Genomic DNA, 8025 nt, shown 5'->3' on the forward strand with positions numbered 1-8025 from the left:
GTCACTTGTTTCCAATATAAACATGCATTCAGTTTTTTGTGTCCATATGAAATGTTTGAAATTGGAGTCACTGAAAACTACAAGCAGGGGTTTTTAATTTGCTCAATTTGGTCTTCAAATTTGCTTTATAAAAAGGGATGAATTTGATGAAAAATCATTGCAAAGTTAGGGATGTCTTTGAAAAAATCTAGTAACACCCATGATTACAAGATTACAAACTGTTGTGTTGAGTGGGAACAGGGTAGGGATTAAATATACATCATAATAACTCAGCCTTACAAAAACCAAGCAGAAATTATCACATGACTCCTCCCAATGCAATCATTTTCATTTCACTTTGGTATGAGTTCTTATGTGGTATGCAAGGGCATTAGCAAAACATATTTGACAGTTCTTGCACTTAAAGCCATATTGTAACATTCGCTGAGGAGGATGCCTTAAATATTTTATATATTATATACACCCTGCAAAAATCAAGACTTTTAGGTGCTGTAGCTTTGTTTGAATAAACCGTCTTATATAAGATGGTTTAATATTACGATGGAAATATTGGTCAAACATGTGTGTGATGTTTATAACACAGTACATAGACGGCGTGCGGGATGGTTGTGCACACACATCAAAGGATTGTAGCACAACCAAAGGAGTAATACACACTGGCGCTGGTAAATTCTAATTTTCTTTGCTTTACACCTCAGGTGTTCTGTTCAAAATTAAAAGGAGACATTAATATTTTATAGAAAAGAAAACTAATATTTTTACAGAAATGTTACAATATGGCTTTAAAGGGTTTCTCTGTGAACTATGTGGGTTCTAGTGTGGCGTATAAAGGCACTTCTGTCATCAAAACACATCTTACAGTATTCACGCTGAAAGGGTTTCTCTTTGGTGTGAATTCTGATATGGTACACAACAATCACAACAGGAAAACATTTCTGACAGTATTCACACTGAAATAGTGTCTCTGGTGAGTTCTGTTGGCACATAAGGTAACTTCTGTCGGCAAAACATTTCTAGCAATTATAGGGTGTTTCTTTAGTATGAGTTCTGATATGAAGTTTAAGATGGCGGTTCTGACAACATTTCTGACAGTACTCATATTGAAAGGGGTTTTTCTTTGATATGAGTTCTGATATGCTTCTTGAGAGTACACTTCTGACTAAAACATTTCTGACAGTATTCACATTGAAAGGGTTTCTCTTTGGTATGAGTTCTGATATGGTTTACAAGGTCATATTTTCTAGCAAAACATTTCTGACAGTACTCGCATTGAAAGGGTTTTTCTTGAGTGTGAGTTCTGATATGGTGTACAAGGTGATTTCTGATAGCAAAACATTTCTGACAGTACTCACACTCAAAGGGTTTCTCTTTAATGTGAGTTCTGATGTGGCGTGTAAGGTTACCTCTGTTAGTAAAAGGTTTCTGACAGTACTCGCACTTGTAAATTTTTTTCATTGGTATGAGTTTTGGTATGAGTTTTGGTATGATTTTTTAGATTAGAGCTACGACTAAAACATCTCTGACAGTACTCACACTGAAAGGGTTTCTCTTTGGTATGAGTTCTGATATGGATTTTGAGATCACAGTTCAGACTAAAACATTTCTGACAGTACTCACACTGAAAGGGTTTCTCTTTGGTATGATTTATGATATGCCTTTTTAGATGAGAGTTATGACTAAAACATTTCTGACAGTACTCACACTGAAAGGGTTTCTCTTTGATATGAGTACTGATATGCCATTTAAGACTGCAGTTCTGACTAAAACATTTCTGACAGTACTCACACTGAAAGGGTTTCTCTTTGGTATGAGTTCTGATATGCCATTTAAGACTGCAGCTCTGACTAAAACATTTCTGACAGTACTCGCACTGAAAGGGTTTCTCTCTGGTATGAGTTCTAATATGCCTTTTAGCTGAGAGTTATGACTAAAACATTTCTGACAGTACTCACACTGAAAGGATTTCTCTTTGGTATGAGTTCTGATATGCCATTTAAGACTGCAGTTCTGACTAAAACATTTCTGACAGTACTCACACTGAACGGGTTTATCTTTGGTTTGAGTTCTGATATGCCTTTTTAAATGATGGTTACGACCAAAACATTTCAGACAGTACTCACATTGAAAGTACTTCTCTTTGATAAGAGTTCTGACACTGTGAGTTCGGATGTGGCGCACAGGGTAATTTATATCAGGAAAACATTTCTGACAGTACCCACATTGACATGGTGTTCCGCATGGTGTCTTTTTGTTCAAGCAGTTATTAAATTGATACAATATTACGCTGTGGCTATTGAACTGTCTTAGCAGCTCACTACTTTTGGACAAGATTGTCCGACAACACATACATTTGCATATATGGGCTCGTATATATTTAAGAAGATGTCTGTTCATGTGGGTTTTCAAATTTGCCAAAGATGAATGATTGAGTGTGCAATATGCACAAGTAAATGGTTTCAAACGTTTCATTGCCAATAAGTATTTACATAGAGAACTTTAAACCCAACAATATTCAAAGATCTGGATTAAGTGTCTGTGAGCACTTAAAACCCACCATTAAAGTCCACTCTGGCAAAGATGTCCTGGAGTAAAGCAGCAAGCAAAACAAGACCACAATCTTCACTGGCTTCTGTTTCAGTGGATCAATATATCTGAAATGTTAAAACATTAAAAAAAATGTTTAGTATATTTTTTTTTCAAATTACATTGATTTTATACCTTTATGGGTAGAGACAGGCACAGATCTTCAGAACAAAATGATATTATAAATAGCTCATATTTAAATATTCCAGCTAAAAGTAGTGCTAATGGCAGACTATTATGTTTCTGACTTGTTTGTGCTCATCTGGGGCTCTTTGACATTGATATAAGGGTATTAATCCTGAACATGAACTGAAAATGCACCCCAAAACAGGTATATATGGCAACTTTTATTTCTCTTCCCTAAATAAGGAAGTAAATTATTTTTTTTTTTTAAACTCTTAACCCAGTGTTATATACAGCTGGAAAAGGACTTAAACTCAAAAGGTCAAAGAGTTCACCTGATTTTGGACAACTTTTTTCTCAAGAGACCCAAAATTTGTCTGATGTTTTAGAAAGGTTCCCTATTTCTCAAATTTGCTTGTTTGAGATATCCTATCCGGTATCCTATTCATGCTACGTACATACGCACAGTGCTTCAATCTTGAAAATGACCCTTTGTATATCAATCTTTGTTCAATAATTTCTACTAGCTAATGCCCAATGCCCCCAGGCACAGGAATACCGTGGGTAGGTACAAGAATACAATAGGTATATATAAAATATGTAGCTGGGAATGCACACACTGGATCTACATGAGCCTACATTAGAGTTGGATATAAAGTTATGGCAATCTAATTTCAGTAAACAGTGTCAAAAGTGTACAAAGATATCCCTGTGCACAATGAGTGCAAACAAGATCTCATAAGGCCTGATTTAACTCAAGAATATTCTTCCCGTAGGGCAGACTGCCCCTTCTCCCATGGCTATAGAGTAGAGTGGCAAGTTTTCCGTGATTTAAAACACTGAATTCCGTGATTTTCTGTGAGTGGTTTTAAATACTAAATTCCGTGATTTTCCATGATGTAATTTCACTTCCGTGTTCACATTCGGGGTAAAAAAGTAACTTGCATTATCTTCTTAGTTGTTTTAAGCCTGATATCTTTGAAGATGGACTTCATTTTCATTGTTTTGTAACCTCACATCTCATTATTTTTTCTTCATTTTATTTTTCTCAAGGAAAAACATGTTTTCCATGAATTTCGTTTTCCGCTTTTTAATTCCATGAAACTTGTCACTCTACTATAGAGCCATCTACATTTCTGGAAAAACATAAAAAGGTACCATTACTATTAATTGGCTGTAGGCTGACACAATGAGCCAAAATAGTCGAAAAGTCAATGGCACAGTTCATAAACCTCTATCCAAAGATTTGATTGTAACCCCAGGGCCGGATTTATCATCGCTACCAGATGAACCCGTGCCTGGTCCCCCAACATTACCCTGTGCATCTTCCTTTTAACACCACCTTTTGGCCCAAAATAGGTAATATTGCAAAATCCTGTGCGGTGGCTCTTTATACAGCAAAATTCCAAATTATAATGCTTCCACCGCCACTTCGATCGTATACATAAATCAAAATTTGACCATTTCAGTGCACATGCCTTCCTCACAGTGAGTTTGGTAAATCCAGCCCTGGTAAAAGGCAATACATGGATTGATGATAGATTACAAAGATTACTTCACTTGGAATTTTGTACAATGCAAAGCTGCTGCCTTAATACCTTGGGGTAACAGTCTAACCGAGATGGCTCTTTGGGTACAGGATCGTATGGAAACTCACTTTAAATAATTAGCCATTCAAATTTAAATTTCAAGTTCAAACTTTTATTTCAACAAATGAATTTTGAACTACAACTTTTCTTTATTCAATTTCAAGTGGACACAACATATCTAGAATAAATATTTCTGATACCAGTACTAATAAATCACACTAAAGTAAAATGACAAATCCTTTTTCATCATCTGTCCTCACATATTACACTTACAATGTAAAGCATGTGCTATCTGTGCAGGGCTAACCTACAATAGCAATATACCATGTGGCGGTATTAAATTTAAGCTGACCAAGGGACACTTTTCCTCAGAAACTGGCCCCCAACACCCAAAAATTCAATAAATTCCCATAGACTCGCTTGCCAGTCCTATATACGCCGCGCCTATGTATAATATTAAGGACTGGCTTACGCCATTTTGGATGTCAATGGGAAATACACACTTAACGATTTGCGCAGGTCAGAAATTTGAAAAAAAAAACTTGAAAATTTCATCAATGTATATAAAAATGGTACCAACTTTATTGTGCTTGCTAATTTAAGACTCGGTTGAAACAAAATTAAGGATCAAATGCATTTTAGTGTCCAAAAGGCAAAATTATCGTCAAAGAAGTTCTGTTTAATTCTGCACCCTTGAAGGGTTCAGAATTGAATCGAATTAAAATATCCTATCTTTGCGATCAAAAACACAAAATTACAACTTTAAACATAATATTGGCAAAAGACATTATTACCAAACAATATAGAATAAAAAATTCGACGTCAACTTCTCAAGATATTGGAGAAATATGCTCACTAAACATTGGGAAAGTATGCAATCCAATTCCCATTCAAACGCGTGAGAAACTGAAAGTGCATAATCCCCACTAGCCATTAATGCATTTCAAAGATCGTGATTTCTGTTAAATCAATACAAATTGTGAGTTATGAATAATTTACTATAACTACAAAGGTAATTTCTGACCATTACTTCCAGACTTTTTTGGTACCGTTTTCAAATGTAGTTAGTAAATTAGTACATTATTTGTGGATTAAACTAGGATGTGTTTGCATTAATTCAGTCAAACAGATTGAAGGTCTAGAAGTGTTTCTCGTTGGTGTGAATTGGAATGTTATTTTTCATATTAGTGTCTCAAACATCATTCTGACAATACTCACACAAACAGGGTTTCTCTTTCAGGTGAATTTGTTTTTAATCAGATTACTAAATTTTCTAATTAAAACATTCACACTGATCAGGTGTGAGCTCTGATGTGGTATGCAAGGCCATGGCATTGAGGAAAATAATTTGGACAATATTCATACTGACGTTCCTATGTGACAAAAATAAGACTCATAACACTGTGTATTGATATAGACAACTTGACATGTGACATAATTGCCCGCAGTATGCATGCGGATTATGTCAATTTCTATTGTTCTTTTCCCCTGCAGTGTGCGTACACATCGTAGTTTGCTCAGGGCATGTGCATTTTATATCGCCCACCACATTTCATATAGTACAAGAAAGCCATTCGGTTCATTCAAGCATATCGATAGACCAGTTCCTCGCCTTGGTTGATAAACAATGATGTTAAGTTGTCTATAGTCTAGTGCATGCAGTTGGGCGCAATGCTTACGCTAGTTGTGCGTTGCGCAATGCATGACTGGTGCGCCCTTATGTGAATTTACACAAGTTGGGACTTTCATGACGCACGCAGCAACAAACGCCGAATAATTTCCGCCTTATATAAGCCGAACTTTAAATGATATGAGGCCATAAATTTAGCAAAATATTTCTGTTTCTATCTGCTATGTTTTTGTGTTTTTTCCAGATCACACTTCTGCATAAAAAAAATTCGGACAATTATTCCCACTGCTACGATTTCTCCTTGGTGTGCATTTTAATGTGTTTTTTCAGACGGTTTTCAGAAAAACATTCCTGACAATATTCACACTTGTACGTTTTTTTGTTGTGAGTTTTCATGTGCCTATTGACATCAGAATTGCGACCAAAACATTTCTGACAGAGCTTGCACTGATAGGGTTTCTCTTTGGTGTGAGTTCTGATATGCCTTTTAAGATCAGAGCTGTGAATAAAATATCTCTGACAGTACTCACACTGAAAGCGTTTCTCCTTACTGTGGATTTTGATGTGCTTTACAAGGGTACCTTTTTGTGCAAAACATTTTTGACAGTGATCACAGTGAAAGGGTTTCTCTTTGGTGTGAGTTCTTATGTGGTTTTTCAGATCAGTATTCGCTTTAAAACATTTCTGACAATAGTCACAATGATAAGGTCTATTTTTGGTGTGAGTTTTGATGTGGTATGCGAGGCCAGACTCATTAGCAAAAAGTTTTGAACAATATTTACACTGATAGGGTTTCTCTTTAGTATGAGTTCTGATGTGTCTCACTAGGTCTACTTTTTGGCCACAACATTTCTGGCAGTACTCGCACTGAAAGGGTTTCTCTTTGGTGTGAGTTCTGATATGCCTTTTAAGACCAAAGTCATTACTAAAATATTTCTGGCAGTAATCACACTTCTTTTTGGTTTTCAAATTCTTATTACATTGGTACCATACATGTAGCTTCCCATGACCATCCAAACGTCTCTCAGGTTCATTATTTCTTGACGAACTGTTCTGACAAAGTTCACTTCCGAATTTATGAGCTCCCCCATATTTAATCAGATGTCTGTTTATGTGGGTTTTCATTTGATCAAAAGTATGATGCTTGACTCTGCAATATGCACAAGTAAATGGTTTCAAACGTTTCATGTTGCTGCTTGCAAAATGTAACATATGTTTACAGTGTGAACCCAAGTTAGTTACTGTGTGCACATTAAACCCACCATGGATGTCCGTTACTGGAACAGCAAGCAATACAAGACCACAGTCCTTCTGTCTTAGTTCTGTTCAATTCTCACTGGCTGGTTTCTGTTGTGTTTCTCCTTTCAGTAGTTTCAACACCTGCAATGTTAAAACATTTAATTTTATTGTTATTATTGCCTGTTGCATCCCTAACATTTGTGACACGATCTGGTCCATGGGGCCAAAGGCGGCAAATTTGAAATTGAGATAAAGGTAAAAATATGGAGTAAAAAACGATAAAATCAATAAGAAAATAGACATCAAAAAGCTTCATAACTTTAGAACCAAGTATGCTAGACCTTTGGTGTTTTCAGTAAATGATTGCCTATTGTTTTTCAAAACTGCCTCCTTTGGACCCCATGGACCAGATTGTGTCACATTTATAAGTTAATAAATGCATATTACTAGTGTTGGGAGAGAAATTGTACGAAATAATGCACAAATCTCATACCGGGCACTCACTTAAGCTTCTCTGATACTTTTTAAAAGTTAAGTCATGACTAGAGCATTTTTGACAGTAGTCGCGCTGATGTTTCTTTTTGATGTTCTAGCAGTTATTAAAGGTCGGTATCCTGATTGACAGCCTCATCCCCCCACTTTACCCCATCAAAATACAGATTTTGGTATCAGGTTAAAGCTCATATTTTTCTCATTAACATATTGCATTTAGGTGTTCCAAATTGGTATATTTTCAAAGAAATTATCAAAAAACTTTTGAATTAGTTTTAAGTGTGGTAATTATACCACGTTTGAGATTAATTTGACAGTTTTTTGATGATATCTTTGGAAATACACTGATTTGGAACTCCTAATTCAATA

Source organism: Amphiura filiformis, chromosome 13 (genome assembly GCF_039555335.1).
Source record: "Amphiura filiformis chromosome 13, Afil_fr2py, whole genome shotgun sequence".
Classification (NCBI taxonomy): domain Eukaryota; kingdom Metazoa; phylum Echinodermata; class Ophiuroidea; order Amphilepidida; family Amphiuridae; genus Amphiura; species Amphiura filiformis.